Here is a 17,260-nt window from a genome sequence, read left to right on the forward strand (position 1 = left end):
GTGCCACCTACAGGGCGTCACCTTATATATGGCTCCCTGGTGAGCGGAGCCAGAGGCGGAGTCCTCCAGGGTTCCAAACCCGGTCTTAAAAGAGCATCACCTACATGGTGTTAAGGGTACAGTAACCATTCATCGCATTCACATCGTATCGTAAATTCCTGAAAACTACCTTTGTTTTCCTAACAGAAATGACTTGGTAATCAGAATTGTTATAGCGGGAAATGTTCCGAATTTATTGATGTGAGGGAAACATTTTTTATAGGCTAATAATTTGGCTAGCGGAGACAATAAGATGGCAATGACTGTATTTCAGCGGACCCTTGGTCATGCTGATCTTATCAAACTCCTAAAAATGACTGGCCAAACATGAGAAGCTTGGTGCCAATAACCAGCAATTGAGGCACAAACTGATCTGTGTGAATGATGTGAAAAACAAGAACTGGTCAGAACACTGGGAGGTCAGTCACAGTAAAACACTTCAATGAAAACTTGTCATGTCTAAATGATAAATTCATTGCCGAAAATCCACCGAGGTAGATATATTGTCAAAACCTGGAGAACATCACGCATCAGGAGTCTCTCTGGAGAACCACCTTGAATAGGAAAAGTTGAATCTAGAATAATAAACCAAGACTGATGAACTGTTAGAACTTTGTTGTGAAAAGGGCAATAGGGTTCGAGACAGAATTACACCCACAGCTAAAAAAAAGACAACAAATGTAGCTGTGGACTGAAGGAAAACGTTCTTGAGAATAAGCGGAAGAAGAAACGCAAGTATTGAGCTTTGATAATTCTGTGATGTTTAAACCCTGTTAATCCTACCTGTGACATATGTTGACATTTTTTTTGTGTGTTTTTATTAAGGATTTTTCGTATTGTACAGAACAAAGGTAAGCATGAACACACATTGGAAATAAAAATATATACATACATCGTCTCTCTTTCATTACACCATTAGTTGCTTTTCGTTATTTACAACGATTCCGGTTCTTGTTTTACTTTCTCCAGTAGGCATTCACTTATAACTGGGTCCCCTGCCCCCCGTTTCCCCTTTTCTTCCTGACCCCCCTCCCCTTCTGGTCTCCTGGTGTGCCCTCTTCCATAATTCATTCTTATGTCCTGTTCCTGTTTGGTTGATGTGACACAGTGTCTTATGTTTGTTGGGCATGGTTGGGCTCCATGCCTCTTTATCGCCCCCCTCCCCACCTCCCTGCATTGATATTTGCAACTTTATACTACGATATATTTGGTAAACTATTTGGTAAAAGTTATGTTAAGTATTTCTTGTAAAGAAATTGTAAACCCATTGCAAAGAAACCTTCACTATAGTGAAGCTTTCTTTCTTGGAAGGAAAAAGGTGTCATAAAATTCATTGATCTGTGTCCTGCATGCTAAATTAGAGTTCTGTGGCGATTATAACATTTTAGATACGAGATGTTCCCATGTTTTCTTCATTGGTTCCTGACTAGTAACAAGGGTAGGACCCTCTGAGAGTATTTTGATAGGTCACCAGAAAGGTTTGAGGCCAAGGCAGTCAGTTTTGGGAAGTCTGCCAGCCAACAAGTGTTACTGTTCGCTCTGAGGTTCCGAAAAGAGGGCTCGGGGTAAGCTGTGATAATCAAAGGTGGCTCAGAAGAAGCCCAGGGAGGGGTTATCTAATTGGATGTAACCAGGAGGCAGAAGTTCAGAGAAACTCAGGGGCAGTGGCAGCTCAGTGAGGCAAGCTATTTAGTAGCTGAGATTATGCCAGTAAGTAGAGTTGAAGTGCAGAATCGGAAGTCCAGGGAGAAGGAATCTTGGATGGCAAGACTGAAACTCTGAGACGATTGGGCCTTTGTTAAAGACATCCAAGTAGGATTGACTTTTGGAGAGAATTCCAAGGGGCGATCTTTGAAGGCAAAGCTGTCAATACCTTGTGAGTCAGAGTTTCAATGGGATTGTTTGTCTTGGTATTTACTGACATCTAGACAGGTTCTTGTGAAATCCATGTCTTGGTTGAATCTGTCATTTACTTTGTATTGTGGTATATTTGACCACAGGTAATCTAATAATTCACATGTACCATAAGGCCATAGGACAGATTATCAGGAGGACCAGCAGCACCAGCAGTAGAACTGGCTCCAGATGGTGAATTAGGTCCTGTGACACAAGCTTCCTTGTAGAACACCTTGAACACTCCACGGTCTGGCTCCGGGGTCTTGACTCTGTCAAGACATACAACATAGAACAAAGAAAATACATCACAGAACAGGCCCTTCGGCCCACGATGTTGTGCCGAACCTTTGTCCTAGATTAATCATAGATTATCATTGAATTTACAGTGCAGAAGGAGGCCATTCGGCCCTTTGAGTCTGCACTGGCTCTTGGAAAGAGCACCCTACCCAAACTCAACACCTCCACCCAACACCAAGGGCAATTTTGGACATTAAGGGCAATTTATCATTGGCCAATTCACCTAACCTGCACATCTTTGGACTGTGGGAGGAAACCGGAGCACCCGGAGGAAACCCACGCAGACAAGGGGAGGACGTGCAGACTCCGCACAGACAGTGACCCAAGCCGGAATCGTACCTGGGACCCTGGAGCTGTGAAGCAATTGTGCTATCCACAATGCTACCGTGCTGCCCTTAAGAACAAATAAATCTACACTATATCATTTTACCGTAATCCATGTACCTATCCAATAGCTGCTTGAAGGTCCCTAATGTTTCCGACTCAACTACTTCCACAGGCAGTGCATTCCATGCCCCCACTACTCTCTGGGTAAAGAACCTACCTCTGATATCCCTCCTATATCTTCCACCTTTCACCTTAAATTTATGTCCCCTTGTAATGGTTTGTTCCACCCGGGGAAAAAGTCTCTGACTGTCTACTCTATCTATTCTCCTGATCATCTTATAAACCTCTATCAAGTCGCCCCTCATCCTTCTCCGTTCTAATGAGAAAAGGTCTAGCACCTTCAACCTTTCCTCGTAAGACCTACTCTCCATTCCAGGCAACATCCTGGTAAATCTTCTTTGCACCTTTTCCAAAGCTTCCACATCCTTCCTAAAATGAGGCGACCAGAACTGTACACAGTACTCCAAATGTGGCCTTACCAAAGTTTTGTACAGCTGCATCATCACCTCACGGCTCTTAAATTCAATCCCTCTGTTAATGAACGCGAGCACACCATAGGCCTTCTTCACAGCTCTATCCACTTGAGTGGCAACTTTCAAAGATGTATGAACATAGACCCCAAGATCTCTCTGCTCCTCCACATTGCCAAGAACTCCACCGTTAACCCTGTATTCCGCATTCATATTTGTCCTTCCAAAATGGACAACCTCACACTTTTTAGGGTTAAACTCCATCTGCCAATTCTCAGCCCAGCTCTGCATCCTATCTATGTCTCTTTGCAGCCGACAACAGCCCTCCTTACTATCCACAACTCCACCAATCTTCGTATCGTCTGTAAATTTACTGACCCACCCTTCAACTCCCTCATCCAAGTCATTAATGAAAATCACAAACAGCAGAGGACCCAGAACTGATCCCTGCGGTATGCCACTGGTAACTGGGATCCAGGCTGAATATTTGCCATCCACCACCACTCTCTGACTTCTATCGGTTAGCCAGTTCGTTATCCAACTGGCCAAATTTCCCACTATCCCATGCCTCCTTACTTTCTGCATAAGCCTACCATGGGGAACCTTATCAAATGCCTTACTAAAATCCATGTACACTACATCCACTGCTTTACCTTCATCCACATGCTTGGTCACCTCCTCAAAGAATTCAATAAGATTTGTAAGGCAAGACCTACCCCTCACAAATCCGTGCTGACTATCCCTAATCAAGCAGTGTCTTTCCAGATGCTCAGAAATCCTATCCTTCAGTACCCTTTCCGTTACTTTGCCTACCACCGAAGTAAGACTAACTGGCCTGTAATTCCCAGGTTTATCCCTGGTCCCTTTTTTGAACAGGGGCACGACATTCGCCACTCTCCAATCCCCTGGTACCACCCCTGGTACCACTCCACATCATGACCACCCCTGTTGACAGTGAGGACGAAAAGATCATTGCCAACGGCTCTGCAATTTCATCTCTTGCTTCCCATAGAATCCTTGGATATATCCCGTCAGGCCCGGGGGACTTGTCTATCCTCAAGTTTTTCAAAATGCCCAACACATCTTCCTTCCTAACAAGCATTTCCTCCAGCTTACCAATCTGTTTCACACTGTCCTCTCCAACAATATCGCCCCTCTCATTTGTAAATACAGAAGAAAAGTACTTGTTCAAGACCTCTCCTATCTCTTCAGACTCAATACACAATCTCCCGCTACTGTCCTTGATCAGACCTACCCTCGCTATCGTCATTCTCATATTTCTCACATATGTGTAAAAGGCCTTGGGGTTTTCCTTGATCCTACCCGCCAAAGATTGTTCATGCCCTCTCTTAGCTCTCCTAATCCCTTTCTTCAGTTCCCTCCTGGCTATCTTGTATCCCTCCAATGCCCTGTCTGAACCCTGTTTCCTCAGCCTTACATAAGTCTCCTTTTTCCTCTTAACAAGACATTCAACCTCTCTGGGAGTTCTCCCAGTGAGCCAGAGAAACGACAGAGCCAGGAATGAGACACAGCAAAGAGTGAGTTTGGTAATTTGAATCGAGGTGGGAATTAAATTGAATTAAATTGAATCAGTAAGGCAGCTCCTTTTAAATTTCAGGAGTTTAAATTAATTTATATTAAGCTAGTATTGGGCAGTGTAGGTTAACAAGGGCTGCCCCACCCACTCACATAACTGGTTGGCAGTTCAGTGTCAGTCACTTAAATCGACTTTGATCTGAAAGCAGGTGGGGGAGGGGAGTCAATTCAGGACAGTTTAAAAAGAGCCACTTGTAAATTCACTCCCAGTGAGTTCTCCCAGAGTGCCAGAGAAGACAGAGCCAGGAGTGAGACACAGCAAAGAGTGAGTTTGGGAATTTGAATCGAGGTGGGAATTCGAAGCTGGGTGGGGAGGAAATGCTTTTTATCCCTGGTAAGTGACTGGTAAGTAGTGTTTCTGTTTTTCTGTTTCTTTTCATTGGTATATTTATTTATTTTTTTCTTCATTGTTTATTTATTTATTTAAATTTTTGGGGGGGGAAATTGAAATTGTTGAAGTTAACCGAAGGTTTAAGACATGGCAGGAGATCTCAGACCCGTGTCATGCTCCTCGTGTGCGATGTGGGAGCTCAGGGACACGTCCACTGTCCCTGGCTCCTTCATGTGCATGAAGTGTGTCCAGTTGCAGCTCCTGTTAGACCGCTTGACGGCTCTGGAGCTGCGGATGGACTCACTTTGGAGCGTCCGCGATGCTGAGGACGTCGTGGATAGCACGTTTAGCGAGTTGGTCACACCGCAGGTGAAAGGTACTGAGGGAGATAGTAAATGGGTGACCAAAAGACAGAGCAAGAGTATGAAGGCAGTGCAGGTGTCCTCTGCGGTCCTCTCCCTGCAAAACAGATATACCGCTTTGGATACTGTTGAGGGAGATGGCTCACCAGGGGATGGCGGCAGCAGCCAGGTTCATGGCACCGTGGCTGGCTCTGCTGCGCAGCTGGGCAGGAAGAAGAATGGCAGGGCTATAGTGATAGGGGACTCAATTGTAAGGGGAATAGACAGGCGGTTCTGCGGATGAAATCGAGACTCCAGGATGGTATGTTGCCTCCCTGGTGCAAGGGTCAAGGATGTCTCGGAGCGGCAGCAGGACATTCTGGGGGGAAGGGTGAACAGCGAGCTGTCGTGGTGCACATAGGCACCAACGATATAGGTAAAAAACGGGACGAGGTCCTACAAGCTGAATTTAGGGAGCTAGGAGTTAAACTAAAAAGTAGGACCTCAAAGGTAGTAATCTCAGGATTGCTACCAGTGCCACGAGCTAGTCAGGGTAGGAATGTCAGGATAGAGAGGATGAATACGTGGCTCGAGAAATGGTGCAAGAGGGAGGGATTCAAATTCCTGGGACATTGGAACCGATTCTGGGGGAGGTGGGACCAGTACAAACCGGACGGTCTGCACCTGGGCAGGACTGGAACCGATGTCCTGGGGGGGGTGTTTGCTAGAGCTGTTGGGGAGAATTTAAACTAATGTGGCAGGGGGATGGGAACCGATGCAGGAAGTTGGAAGGTAGTAAAACAGGGACAGAAATAAAAGGCAGTAAGGGGGAAAGTATAAGGCAGAGAAGCCATAGTCAAAAATCAAAAAGGGCGACAGTACAAGGTACAGTGACTGAGGGGAGCTCAGTGAATAGGACCAGGAATACTAAAAGAAATAAAGCGGGAAGTGAAAACATTAATGGTAAGCGATGCGGCAGGTTGTTATAGGAAGATGTGGGTTCGACGACAAGGAAAATTAGGAGAAAGGTTAAGAGGAAATATAACTTAGGAGAGGTTACTGATCGAGGTGTTAAGATTAAGAACAGAGATAAAAAAAGCCAGCATAAGTGTACTTTACCTGAATGCTCGTAGTATTCGGAATAAGGTAACTGAGTTGATGGCGCAAATAATCGTGAATGACTATGATTTAGTGGCCATTACTGAAACATGGTTAAAGGATGGTCACGACTGGGAGTTAAATATCCCAGGGTATCAAACTTTTCGGAAGGACAGAGTGGATGGTAAGGGAGGTGGTGTAGCTCTGTTATTTAAGGATGGCATCCGGGCAACAGTAAGGGATGACATCGGTGCTATGGAGGATAAGGTTGAATCCATTTGGGTGGAAATCAGGAATAGTAAGGCGAAAAAGTCACTGATAGGAGTAATCTATAGGCCACCAAATAGTAACATTATGGTGGGGCAGGCAATAAACAAAGAAATAACAGATGCATGTAGAAATGGTACAGCAGTTATCATGGGGGATTTTAATCTACATGTTGATTGGTTTAACCAGGTCGGTCAAGGCAGCCTTGAGGAGGAGTTTATAGAATGTATCCGCGATAGTTTCCTCGAACAGTATGTAATGGAACCTACGAGGGAACAAGCGGTCCTAGATCTGGTCCTGTGTAATGAGACAGGATTGATTCAGGATCTCATAGTTAGGGATCCTCTCGGAAGGAGCGATCACAATATGGTGGAATTTAAAATACAGATGGAGGGTGAGAAGGTAAAATCAAGCACTAATGTTTTGTGCTTAAACAAAGGAGATTACAATGGGATGAGAGAAGAACTAGCTAAGGTAGACTGGGAGCAAAGACTTTATGGTGAAACAGTGGAGAACCTTCCAAGTGATTTTTCACAGTGCCCAGCAAAGGTTTATACCAACAAAAAGGAAGGATGGTAAAAAGAGGGAAAATCGACCGTGGATATCTAAGGAAATAAGGGAGAGTATCAAATTGAAGGAAAAAACATACAAAGTAGCAAAGATCAGTGGGAGACTAGAGGACTGGGAAATCTTTAGGGGGCAATAGAAAGCTACTAAAAAAGCTATAAAGAAGAGTAAGATAGATTATGAGAGTAAACTTGCTCAGAATATAAAAACAGATAGTAAAAGTTTCTACAAATACATAAAACAAAAAAGAGTGGCTAAGGTAAATATTGGTCCTTTAGAGGATGAGAAGGGAGATTTAATAATGGGAGATGAGGAAATGGCTGAGGAACTGAACAGGTTTTTTGGGTCGGTCTTCACAGTCGAAGACACAAATAACATGCCAGTGACTGATGGAAATGAGGCTATGACAGGTGAGGACCTTGAGAGGATTGATATCACCAAGGAGGTAGTGATGGGCAAGCTAATGGGGCTAAAGGTAGACAAGTCTCCTGGCCCTGATGGAATGCATCCCAGAGTGCTAAAAGAGATGGCTAGGGAAATTGCAAATGCACTAGTGATAATTTACCAAAATTCACTAGACTCTGGGGTGGTCCCGGCGGATTGGAAATTAGCAAACGTGACACCACTGTTTAAAAAAAGGAGGTAGGCAGAAAGTGGGTAATTATAGGCCAGTTAGCTTAACATCAGTCATAGGGAAGATGCTGGAATCTATCATCAAGGAAGAAATAGCGAGGCATCTGGATGGAAATTGTCCCATTGGACAGACGCAGCATGGGTTCAGAAAGGGTAGGTCGTGCCTAACTAATTTAGTGGAATTTTTTGAGGACATTAACAGTGCGGTAGATAACGGGGAGCCAATGGATGTGGTATATCTGGATTTCCAGAAAGCCTTTGACAAGGTGCCACACAAAAGGTTGTTGCATAAGATAAAGATGCATGGCATTAAGGGGAAAGTAGTAGCATGGATAGAGGATTGGTTAATTAATAGAAAGCAAAGAGTGGGGATTACTGGGTGTTTCTCTGGTTGGCAATCAGTAGCTAGTGGTGTCCCTCAGGGATCAGTATTGGGCCCACAACTGTTCACAATTTACATAGATGATTTGGAGTTGGGGACCAAGGGCAATGTGTCCAAGTTTGCAGACAACACCAAGATAAGTGGTAAAGCAAAAAGTGCAGAGGATACTGGAAGTCTGCAGAGGGATTTGGACAGGCTAAGTGAATGGGCTAGGGTCTGGCAGATGGAATACAATGTTGACAAATGTGAGGTTATCCATTTTGGTAAGAATAACGGCAAAAGGGATTATTATTTAAATGATGAAAAATTAAAACATGCTGCTGTGCAGAGAGATCTGGGTGTGCTAGTGCATGAGTCGCAGAAAGTTGGTTTTCAGGTGCAACAGGTGATTAAGAAGGCAAATGGAATATTGTCCTTCATTGCTAGAGGGATGGAGTTTAAGACTAGGGAGGTTATGCTGCAATTGTATAAGGTGTTAGTGAGGCCACACCTGGAATATTGTGTTCAGTTTTGGTCTCCTTACTTGAGAAAGGACGTACTGGCACTGGAGGGTGTGCAGAGGAGATTCACTAGGTTAATCCCAGAGCTGAAGGGGTTGGATTACGAGGAGAGGTTGAGTAGACTGGGACTGTACTCGTTGGAATTTAGAAGGATGAGGGGGGATCTTATAGAAACATATCAGATTATGAAGGGAATAGATAGGATAGATGCGGGCAGGTTGTTTCCACTGGCGGGTGAAAGCAAAACTAGGGGGCATAGCCTCAAAATAAGGGGAAGTAGATTTAGGACTGAATTTAGGAGGAACTTCTTCACCCAAAGGGTTGTGAATCTATGGAATTCCTTGCCCAGTGAAGCAGTAGAGGCTCCTTCATTAAATGTTTTTAAGATAAAGATAGATAGTTTTTTGAAGAATAAAGGGATTAAGGGTTATGGTGTTCGGGCCGGAAAGTGGAGCTGAGTCCACAAAAGATCAGCCACGATCTCATTGAATGGCGGAGCAGGCTCGAGGGGCCAGATGGCCTACTCCTGCTCCTAGTTCTTATGTTCTTATGTTCTTGTCAACCATGGGTCCCTCACTCGACCATCTCTTCCCTGCCTGACAGGGACATACATATCAAGGACACGTAGCACCTGTTCCTTGAACAAGTTCCACATTTCACTTGTGTCCTTCCCTGCCAGCCTATGTTCCCAACTTATGCACTTCAATTCTTGTCTGACAACATCATATTTACCCTTCCCCCAATTGTAAACCTTGCCCTGTTGCACGTACCTATCCCTCCCCATTACTAAAGTGAAAGTCACAGAATTGTGGTCACTATCTCCAAAATGCTCCCCCACTAACAAGTCTATCACTTGCCCTGGTTCATTACCAAGTACTAAATCCAATATTGCCCCTCCTCTGTCTGTATGCATCCACAGCCTGATAGGGGAACCAGGATTTCCAGATTCCTCAGGACCGACCCACGACAGGTCCTCCAGTAAAACTCCATGAGTATCCTTAATGAACGGATTCAGAGAGAAAAGGGCAAAATAAAAGTTTGAACATGGGCCCTGTTGCCCTCTAGATCTGGGAAAATCAATATAAGGGAACGGACCCTGTGCCTTTTTTCCATGGATCAGCAAGAGAGGGGAGCCGGGGTCCTGGTCCTTCAGGAACCTGGGGCTGGATACTCCGCCCCGCCGCTCCACGGGCGGAATTCCACCCCCCCCACGCCGGGTGGGAGAATCACCCGGGCTCCGCATGAGTCCTGCCACGCCGCCCCGACACCCGCACACCATTCTCCCACCCCCCCCCCAAACCGGCGCGGCGCGAATCACGGCTGGCCGTTGGTACTGGGCGAGCGGCGATTCTCCGGCCCAGATGGGCCGAGCGGCCTGCCCAACATAGAACATAGAACATAGAACGATACAGTGCAGTACAGGCCCTTCGGCCCATGGTGTTGCACCGACATGGGAAGTCAAAAAACAAAAGCCATCTAACCTACACTATGCTATTATCATCCATATGCTTATCCAATAAACTTTTAAATGCCCTCAATGTTGGCGAGTTCACTACAGTTGCAGGTAGGGCATTCCACGGCCTCACCACTCTTTGCGTAAAGAACCTACCTCTGACCTCTGTCCTATATCTATTACCCCTCAGTTTAAGGCTATGTCCCCTCGTGCTAGCCAATTCCATCCGCGGGAGAAGGCTCTCACTGTCCACCCTATCCAACCCCCTGATCATTTTGTATGCCTCTATTAAGTCTCCTCTTAACCTTCTTCTCTCTAACGAAAACAACCTCAAGTCCATCAGCCTTTCCTCATAAGATTTTCCCTCCATACCAGGCAACATCCTAGTAAATCTCCTCTGCGCCCGTTCCAAAGCTTCCACGTCCTTCCTATAATGAGGTGACCAGAACTGTACGCAATACTCCAAATGCGGCCGTACAAGAGTTTTGTACAGCTGCAACATGACCTCCCGACTCCGGAACTCAATCCCTCTACCAATAAAGGCCAATACTCCATAGGCCTTCTTCACAACCTGGGTGGCAACTTTCAGGGATCTATGTACATGGACACCGATTTCCCTCCGCTCATCCACACTTCCAAGAATTTTACCATTAGCCAAATATTCCGCATTCCTGTTATTCCTTCCAAAGTGAATCACCTCACATTTCTCTACATTAAACTCCATTTGCCACCTCTCAGCCTAGCTCTGCAGCTTATCTATGTCCCTCTGTAACCTGCAACATCCTTCCGCACTGTCGACAACACCACCGACTTTAGTGTCGTCTGCAAATTTACTCACCCACCCTTCTACGCCCTCCTCTAGGTCATTGATAAAAATGACAAACAGCAACGGCCCCAGAACAGATCCTTGTGGTACGCCACTTGTAACTGAACTCCATTCTGAACATTTCCCATCAACCACCAATTTCTGATCCACATCTCTAAATCACACTCAATCCCCAGCCTACGTATTTTCTGCAATAGCCTACCATGGGGAACCTTATCAAACGCTTTACTGAAATCCATATACACCACATCAACTGCTCTACCCTCGTCTACCTGTTCAGTCACCTTCTCAAAGAACTCTAAGGTTTGTGAGGCATGACCTACCCTTCACAAAGCCATGCTGACTATCCCTAATCATATTATTTCTATCTAGACGATTATAAATCTTGTCTCTTATAATCCCCTCCAAGACTTTACCCACAACAGACGTGAGGCTCACCGGTCTATAGTTGCCGGGGTTGTCTCTACTCCCCTTCTTGAACAAAGGAACCACATTTGCTATCCTCCAGTCCTCTGGCACTATTCCTGTAGCCAATGATGACATAATAATCAAAGCCAAAGGCTCAGCAATCTCTTCCCTGGCTTCACAGATAATCCTAGGATAAATTCCATTGGGCCCCGGGGGGGCCTGTCCAGAATTGCCAACACCTCTTCCCTACGTACCTCAATGCCATCTATTCTAATAGCCTGGGTCTCAGCATTCTCCTCCACAACATTCTCTTCACAACATGACAGGTTCCCGCCGGCGCCATCCACACCTGGTCGTTGCCGGTGGGAACAGCGCCGGAACGCTGGGGGGGGGTGGCCTGTTGGGGGGCGAGGGGGGTTCCTGCACCGGGGGGGGGAGGGGTCTGGGCCACGATCGGTGCCCACCGATCGGCAGGCCAGCCTCTCTGAAGGAGGACCTCCTTTCCTCCGCTGCCCCGCAAGATCCATCCGACATCTTCTTGCGGGGCAGCAAGACGGGAAGGACGGCAACCGCGCATGCGCGGGTGACGTCATTTATGCGGCGCCGGTCGCGTCAGTTACGCTGTACGCTTTTACGTGGCGCCAAGGCCCGGCGCGCGTAAATGACATGGCGCTGCTCCTTGCCCCCCGGGGGCGGGAGAATAGGGGGCTGGGAACGGCCTCCGACGCCAGAGTGAAACACTCCGGTTTTCACTCCAGCGTCGGGACTTAGTATCCCGATGGGAGAATTGCGCCCCACATTTCTGCCCTTCCGGCGGGACATTCCGTTACGCCGGCTGGTCAATGGGGTTTCCCATTGCCCACATCATCGGGAAACCCCCAGGCGCCGGCAAAATGGAGAATCGCACCAGTGGAGAATCCCGCTCCTGACATCAGGATTGAGATGTCCACCGAGCCAAAGGATGTGGTCAGAACCCTCAACTTCCCCACCATTAGTGAACGGGTTGGAGCAGTGAGACAATCCCTGGTCCTGGGTGGGAGGGGATGGGGGGTCCATTTGAAACCCACCCCCACAAGATCAATGCACGTGCCCACATCGATGGACCTCGGGTGAGTACACACTTGGTCAAAGATAGTCGCTTATTGCTGGCCAGCCAGGGGAGTGTAGACATTCACAAAGTGAATCACCTCACCCACTTTGCAGATTGTTGGGTGCAACAATCGCCTGTCACAGGCTCCTTGACCTCCCCCCTCAAAACAAACTCTGTCTAAAAGGCAGGGCCTATATATTGGACACCCCACCAGAATGCGAGGCCAAGTGATTAATGTAGACTCCCCATCACCACTCCAGGCGCCAGATGGTTTTGTCGACTGGAGTGATGTGGGTTTACTGCAGAATAATATATAGGTTTCCCTCTCCCCTACATCCCCCCAACTCCCCACCAAGGTGTATAGGAACACAGGATCAGGAGTATGCCATTCAGCCCTTCAAACTTGTCCAGCCATTTAATGAGATTAATGAGATCATGGCTGATCTGTCACAGAACTCCATGGGCGGGACCCTCCACCGGGTTGGAGAATTGCTGGGGGTCAGCGTGAATCTCGCCCCCGCCACGTCCGAATTCTCCGACGCCCCAAAAATCGGCCCGGCGTGAATCGCGCCGCCCGCCTTGGAGAATGGCGGGGACCGGCGCGACGCTATGGGCCCCGGGGCTGCCCGAATTCTCCAGGCTGGATGGGCCGAAGTCCCGCCGACGTGAGCACGGGTCAGTTGTTTTGGTTGACGCCGGACAGTGCGGAAGTAGGTCTCGGCGTGGGGTGGCCATAGGAGAAGTGACGGCGCGGCCGCAGTTGGTGGGGAGGGGGATGTGTGTGTGGAGTGGGGCGGTGGGGTGTGGAGTGGGGGGGGTGATGTGTGGAGTGGAGGGGGTGGAGGTGTGTGGAGTGGTGGCCGGGTGTGGAGTTGGGGGAAGGGGGGGATGTGTGGAGTGGAGGGGGTGGAGGTGTGTGGAGTGGAGGCCGGGTGTGGAGTGGGGGGAGTGGAATGGTGGAGTGTGGAGTAGGGGTGTGTGTGAAGTGGCGGGGGGGTGGAGTGGGGGGGGGCGTGTGTAGTGGGGGGGTGTGTGTGTGTGTGTGGGGGTGGGGGGGGGTGTGTGTGGGGGTGGGGGGGTGTGTGTGGGGGTGGGGGGGTGTGTGTGGGGGTGGGGGGGTGTGTGTGTGGGGGTGGGGGGGTGTGTGTGTGGGGGTGGGGGGGTGTGTGTGTGGGGGTGGGGGGGTGTGTGTGTGGGGGTGGGGGGGTGTGTGTGTGGGGGTGGGGGGGGGTGTGTGTGGGGGTGGGGGGGGGTGTGTGTGGGGGTGGGGGGGGGTGTGTGTGGGGGTGGGGGGTGTGTGTGTGTGGGGGTGGGGGGGGTGTGTGTGTGGGGGTGGGGGGGGTGTGTGTGTGGGGGTGGGGGGGGTGTGTGTGTGTGTGGGGGTGGGGGGGTGTGTGTGTGGGGGTGGGGGGGGGGGGTGTGGGGGCGGGGGGGGGGTGTGTGGGGGCGGGGGGGGGGTGTGTGTGGGGGCGGGGGGGGTGTGTGTGGGGGCGGGGGGGGTGTGTGTGGGGGCGGGGGGGGTGTGTGTGGGGGCGGGGGGGGTGTGTGTGGGGGCGGGGGGGGTGTGTGTGGGGGCGGGGGGGGTGTGTGTGGGGGCGGGGGGGGGGTGTGTGGGGGCGGGGGGGGGTGTGTGTGGGGGCGTGTGTGGGGGTGGGGGGGGGGGTGTGTGGGGGTGGGGGGGGTGTGTGGGGGTGGGGGGGGTGTGTGTGGGGGTGGGGGGGGTGTGTGTGGGGGTGGGGGGGGGTGTGTGGGGGTGGGGGGGGGTGTGTGGGGGTGGGGGGGGTGTGTGGGTGGGGGTGGGGGGGGGTGGGGGTGGGGGGGGTGTGTGGGGGTGGGGGGGGGTGTGTGTGGGGGTGGGGGGGGTGTGTGTGGGGGTGGGGGGGGTGTGTGTGGGGGTGGGGGGGGTGTGTGTGGGGGTGGGGGGGGTGTGTGTGGGGGTGGGGGGGGTGTGTGTGGGGGTGGGGGGGGTGTGTGTGGGGGTGGGGGGGGTGTGTGTGGGGGTGGGGGGGGGTGTGTGTGGGGGTGGGGGTGGGGGGGGTGTGTGTGGGGGTGGGGGGGGGGGTGTGTGTGGGGGTGGGGGGGGTGTGTGTGGGGGTGGGGGGGGTGTGTGTGGGGGTGGGGGGGGGTGTGTGTGGGGGTGGGGGGGGGTGTGTGTGGGGGTGGGGGGGGTGTGTGTGGGGGTGGGGGGGTGTGTGTGTGTGGGGGTGGGGGGGGGTGTGTGTGTGTGGGGGTGGGGGGGGGGGTGTGTGTGTGTGGGGGTGGGGGGGGTGTGTGTGTGTGGGGGTGGGGGGGGTGTGTGTGTGTGGGGGTGGGGGGGGTGTGTGGGGGTGGGGGGGGTGTGTGTGTGGGGGGTGTGTGTGTGTGGTGTGTGTGTGTGTGTGTGGGGGTGGGGGGGGTGTGTGTGTGTGGGGGTGGGGGGGGGTGTGTGTGTGTGGGGGTGGGGGGGGGTGTGTGTGTGTGGGGGTGGGGGGGGGTGTGTGTGGGGGTGGGGGGGGGTGTGTGTGGGGGTGGGGGGGGGTGTGTGTGGGGGTGGGGGGGGTGTGTGTGGGGGTGGGGGGGGTGTGTGTGGGGGTGGGGGGGGTGTGTGTGGGGGTGGGGGGGGGTGTGTGTGGGGGTGGGGGGGGGGGGGGGTGTGTGTGGGGGTGGGGGGGGGGGGGGGTGTGTGTGGGGGTGGGGGGGGTGTGTGTGGGGGTGGGGGGGGTGTGTGTGGGGGTGGGGGGGGGTGTGTGTGGGGGTGGGGGGGGGGTGTGTGTGGGGGTGGGGGGGGTGTGTGTGGGGGTGGGGGGGTGTGTGGGGGTGGGGGTGGGGGGGGGTGTGTGTGTGTGGGGGTGGGGGGGGGGTGTGTGTGTGTGGGGGTGGGGGGGGGGTGTGTGTGTGTGGGGGTGGGGGGGGTGTGTGTGTGTGGGGGGGGTGTGTGGGGGTGGGGGGGTGTGTGGGGGTGGGGGGGGTGTGTGGGGGTGGGGGGGGTGTGTGGGGGTGGGGGGGGTGTGTGGGGGTGGGGGGGGTGTGTGGGGGTGGGGGGTGTGTGTGTGTGTGTGTGTGTGTGTGTGGGGGTGGGGGGGGTGTGTGTGTGTGGGGGTGGGGGGGGGGTGTGTGGGTGGGGGTGGGGGGGGTGTGTGTGTGTGGGGGTGGGGGGGGTGTGTGTGTGTGGGGGTGGGGGGGGTGTGTGTGTGTGGGTGTGGGGGGGTGTGTGTGTGTGGGGGTGGGGGGGGTGTGTGGGGGGGTGGGGGGGGTGTGTGTGGGGGGGTGGGGGGGGTGTGTGGGGGGGTGGGGGGGGTGTGTGTGGGGGGGTGGGGGGGGTGTGTGTGGGGGGGTGGGGGGGGTGTGTGTGGGGGGGTGGGGGGGGGTGTGTGTGGGGGGGTGGGGGGGGGTGTGTGTGGGGGGGTGGGGGGGGTGTGTGTGGGGGGGTGGGGGGGGGGGTGTGTGGGGGGGTGGGGGGGTGTGTGTGTGGGGGTGGGGGGGGTGTGTGTGTGGGGGTGGGGGGGGGGTGTGTGTGGGGGGGGGGGTGGGGGCGGAGTGGGGGGGAGTGTGGGGTGGGTGGGGGTGGTGGAGTGGGGGGGGGGGATGGGGGTGGTGGTGTGGTGGGGGGGGGGGGGATGGGGGTGGTGGAGTGAAGGGGGGGATGGGGGTGGTGGAGCCGGGTGGTCGCGCGGAGCGAGTGCCGGGGAGGAGGGAGGGAGAGTGCCGGGGAGGAGGGAGGGCGAGTGCCGGGGAGGAGGGGGGTCACGACAGACGGGCTGGACATGGACGGGAGGCTGTCCACCGTTACCGGCTGATAGCCGCCCGGTTCACTGACTAGGGCGGCGTGGGAATCGCCGAGCATGGGCACAGACTGCACACCATGGCACCAGCCGACCACCCTCACCCCCCTCCCAGCCACCACCAACCACCCTCATTCCCCAAACAAACAGTTCATACACGTGCCCTCGCCCCTATAACTCATTTGTGCCCTGCACCCGTGCCAACTTACTCAGTGTCTAATTGTTTGGCCTTCCTGGCCCTTTGACTACGTCTAGGTGGTTCCCCAGACGGTACAGCAGAACTGGAGGTGGACTCCTGTGATTCCTGCCCTGTGACTCGGGATTCCTTTGCCGGCTGTTTCCTGGGGCGTCCTGGCGCGTCCTGGCCTAGATGGGCCAGGCTGCGACGCGGGCGACAGGGATGGCGAGCTGCCAGCCTGTCCTGCCCGTTGCCCACCAGATGCACCTGGGACGGAACGGGGGGGGGCGTCTGAGGTGTTGCGGTGTTCTGGGACCTCCCCTACAGGGGGAGCCGGGACGGACCACACCACCTCCTCCTCCCTCGGGGTGCCCGATGGCCCCCGGGCCTATACATGGGTCGGGGATGCGAACGGACCGACCATCCAACACCTGGACACCTGGCGCTGCCTGTCCTGGATGCTCCCCCTGGTATCAACAAGGGTCAGCAAGTTTGCAGCCATGGAGCTCAGGGAGTTGGCCATCTCTGTCTGCATCTGGGCGATGCTGGCCAGCACCTGGGTAATGGCGCCGATGCCCTCAGTGATGGCCTGCTGAAACTGGGCCATGGCCTGCTGGGACTGGGCCACGGCCTGCAGAGACTGGGCCACGGCCTGCAGAGACTGGGCCACGGCCTGCAGAGACTGGGCCACGGCCTGCAGAGACTGGGCCACGGCCTGCAGAGACTGGGCCACGGCCTGC

At 52.9% G+C, this 17,260-nt stretch overlaps 1 protein-coding gene across 1 annotated transcript in view; it reads left to right on the forward strand.

Moving 5' to 3' along the window:
- The first annotated feature begins 4,924 nt into the window (after positions 1–4,924).
- The window catches only part of LOC140420860 (cyclic nucleotide-gated channel alpha-2-like), a 128,305-nt gene continuing 115,969 nt past the window's right edge, over positions 4,925–17,260 (forward strand). Inside the window, exon 1 of the mRNA XM_072504952.1 lies at positions 4,925–5,019. The gene's annotated coding sequence lies outside the window, so the exon portion shown is untranslated. The remainder of the gene's footprint in view (positions 5,020–17,260) is intronic.

The sequence above is a fragment of the Scyliorhinus torazame genome, chromosome 5 (assembly GCF_047496885.1).
Source record: "Scyliorhinus torazame isolate Kashiwa2021f chromosome 5, sScyTor2.1, whole genome shotgun sequence".
NCBI lineage: Eukaryota > Metazoa > Chordata > Chondrichthyes > Carcharhiniformes > Scyliorhinidae > Scyliorhinus > Scyliorhinus torazame.